Here is a 3,550-nt window from a genome sequence, read left to right on the forward strand (position 1 = left end):
TTAAAGATTCATTAATGACAGAAGTACAACATATACAATTTATTACCAAAGAAAGATTATCAATAGTGAAAACCGCCAAGAAGGCCAAGAAATGTATATACTTAGTAGAGGCTTTCGATGAATAGGTGTATCCTCCATCAAACATTTAGGTCCTCAAGTAACAGTTAGTGTCAGCTCAGTACTTAACGAAGTATATATCAATACACTGCTATGACTGAGAAATGTCCAAATTTTGTTAAGATGAAGGTTACACATTGAAATTATAACATAAAATTGAAAAACAATAATTGATAGTTTTTACCAACTGCAGAATCATATTAACTATAGCCACACTAAACTAATAATATTAACATCCAAAGGAGTTACAGTGGAAGAATAAAGTTAACTTTTCAAAAGCCTCTTATTAGCAGGTAGTGGCAAGAGATTTAACTATCAAATAGGCTAACGAAAAAAGACGAAATGTGAGAATTTTTATCTATCCATTGAAACTGAGTAACTATACTTTGTTATTAAAGGAGAAGGAATGTGAAATCAAGAGTCATGTTTCAAACTAAAACATCCAATACTTTCTGAAAAGGGATTCTTGACAGTTATCAGTAAAAAGAAGAGATATATGTGTTGTAATCCTTATAGTAACAGTTGCCCACATGTGCTCAAGCTTATGCTCTTCAATGTCCATCCATGAGTGTACCCGGAGTGGACACATATTACGATCACGAACTATCAATCCCAAGTGTCTCGTAAATGAGGTGTGATTCTGCCCGACGACTCGATTTTGATAGAAAGTGACTTTTAATTTTTCTCCAGGTCTCAATCGCAAAACATTCTTACAAATATTTGTTCCCCTCACATTCTTTGCCCTTTCTGTTTCACATTGACCTGCAAAATCTATAGTAAGGAAAACCAAACAAGAAGTTCAATCCCACTGTAGCACAAAGTGAAGAATGAGACAACTAAAACATACTTGAATCTAAATGACTGGGATAAGGAGAGTTCTATAGAATTTGTGGGTCTCCTAACTTCTTTTAAAGATCTTATTAACAGTGAGGATAGCTTGAAATGGATGTTACTCTTAGATTCTCAGGGCCTATGGAAGTGAGGCAAGATAATGTTTTAGCTGCTTTATAGGTAACAATGCAGAAACTATTAGAAAATACGTAGAAGACAATACATACTAGTTTCAATTCCCTCAGCATCTTGTACCACTTCAACCACGTTTTTTGCTTTTCTAGATTCAAACAAACCTGCAAAACTAACTGTAAGTCAAAATGCCCAAGAAATCAATTCAGCTTACTAAAAAAAGTTACACAAATAAAATAAAATAGTAGTATCACTTCTTTGATCTTGCCGAGACACTTCAGTCACTTTTTAAGCCTTGTCAAATTCAAACAGACCTGTAAATTTTGATGCAAGTCAATTGAAATAAGAAGTTCATTCCCATTACTAACAAGAAGGATACAAAGGAAATTAAATAAAGGAAATTAAAGCAGTGGTGTAGGTGAAATAGCCCATAACAATAGTGACATAATCTCAAAGGAAAAATGCACAACATAGAATCACAAGGAAGTAGTAGTCAATGAAAAGAAGAATAAATTGAATAACACTCAGGATAATAATGCTGACAATATTCGCAACAAAAAACTGGTATAATTCAAACAAGCTTCTAACTTAGCAGAGATGTTCCTACTACAGAAAAGTCAGGCAAACTGGATCAGGCTTGGAGATGCAAACACAAGGTATTTTTACTCAGTTATTAAACAGAGACAATTGAAGCAAGCTATTGAAAAACAACTGGAAATATTGAAACTTCTTAATGCAAAGGATATTAGGAAAGTTGTGTGTAGTATTGATATGAAAAGCAGTCCTAGTCCTGATGGCTATGGTAGTGATTTCTACAGAGAAGCTTGGGATATCATGGGAAAGATGTTGCTAAAGAACTATTGGATTTCTTCCGGAATGGTCAATTACTAAGATTGATAAATGTTATTAATATTGCCCTTATCTCGAATGTCCTTGTTCCTGAAAATGCTAGTCAGTGCAGACCTATCTCGTGTTGTATTGTGATCTATAAAGTCAAACTGATTTGTCAAAATCTAAAATATGTGTAAGTTACTTGGTAGCAGAGAATCAATCAACTTTTGTTCAAGGGAGATCTATGGTCCACAATGTCTTAATATATCATGACTTATGAAGGCATTACAATAGGAAAACCAGTCTCAGATGTTTGATGAAGATTGATCTCCAAAAAGCATATGACATGCTGAGTTAGAAATTTTCGAGGAAGCTTTACTTGGTTATGGGTTTTCAGATGGCTTTGTGAAGTTGATTATGATATGTAACACCTCCCATGTATTCTGTTATGGTGAATGAGGTAGAAAATGGTTATTCGAGGAAAAACGAGGAATACGACAAGGTGACCCCATGTCTCCCCTGCTATTTATATTGGTTATGGAGTCTTTAACTACGGTCTTGAAGATTATGAGGGGCTTACCAAACTTCAGATTTCATCCAATGTGCAAAAAAGTTATGCTTACAATATGTTTATTGCAGGAACACTGCTTATGGAACTATCATATGCTAACATATCTATTGCAGATGGAAGCAAGGCAAGGTAATATTTTGACTGCTTTACCAGTAACAACATGAAAATATTACATAAAAGAAAATACATACTAGTTTCAGTTTCCTTAGCACCTTGAGCCACTTCAAACACTTTTTTTGCTTTTCTAGATTCAAACGGACCTGCAAATTTAAGTGCAAGTTATAAAAACTAACAATTCAATTCAACTAACAAAAAAAAGTTGTACAAATAAAATAACATACTAGTATCACTTTTTTGAGCAGATCGAGGCACTCCAATTAATTTTTTTGACCTATCAAATTCAAATGCACCTGCAAATTTTGATGAAAGTCAACCAAAATAAGAAGTTCATGCCCATTATTAATAACAGAAAGAATACAAAAAAGATTAAGTAAAGAAAGCTAAACAAAATTTCTTGATCAAATATATTAACTGGACTAACTCTTTTTCAAATTATCACTTCTTTGAGCATCTCGAGTAACTTTTGATTCTTGAAAGAGGGTGTCATCGTCTTCCATTGGATAAAAATTAGGAGGCACCGGGATACTAGTCTTTGCTGACTTATTTCGACTAGAAGTTGTTGTATTACTTCTATTTTTGTCAATCAGAGTCGATTTTTCAACATTAATCCCTAAGGTTTGTCCTCAAGCCGTTGCACCACTAGTCAAAGTGTATTGATTCATTTCAGTTCCTTGATGGAAGGGAGCATTGTCTTCCTTTTCATCAAAACAAGGATGCACATGGAAGCTATTGTCTGCTAGCTTATTCAACTTAGAAGTTGTGGCATTGTAACTTCTAATTTTGGAAATCGAAGTCCTTTGTTCAGCATTAACTCTTGTAGTGCTCATAACTTTCAAACTTTGACCTAGTCCCTTTGCTAAGGCACCAGGCTGAATGAGTCCATGCTTGGGAATTTTTGAAGCTTGTCCCATTTCATACTTCAGAGTTTTTGAGGGATTCATGTCAACC

The 3,550-nt window shown here is 34.2% G+C and overlaps 1 long non-coding RNA gene across 1 annotated transcript; it reads right to left on the minus strand.

Moving 5' to 3' along the window:
* Window positions 1-1,199: 1,199 nt before the first annotated feature.
* On the minus strand, window positions 1,200-2,935 carry LOC125870230 (uncharacterized). Its single transcript, XR_007446876.1, has 3 exons — window positions 2,824-2,935; window positions 2,674-2,742; window positions 1,200-1,394 (listed from the first exon to the last, which is right to left on the minus strand). It is a non-coding gene; the product is annotated as an uncharacterized LOC125870230 (long non-coding RNA).
* Window positions 2,936-3,550: the final 615 nt, after the last annotated feature.

Source organism: Solanum stenotomum, chromosome 7 (assembly GCF_019186545.1).
Source record: "Solanum stenotomum isolate F172 chromosome 7, ASM1918654v1, whole genome shotgun sequence".
NCBI classification, from domain to species: Eukaryota; Viridiplantae; Streptophyta; class Magnoliopsida; order Solanales; family Solanaceae; genus Solanum; species Solanum stenotomum.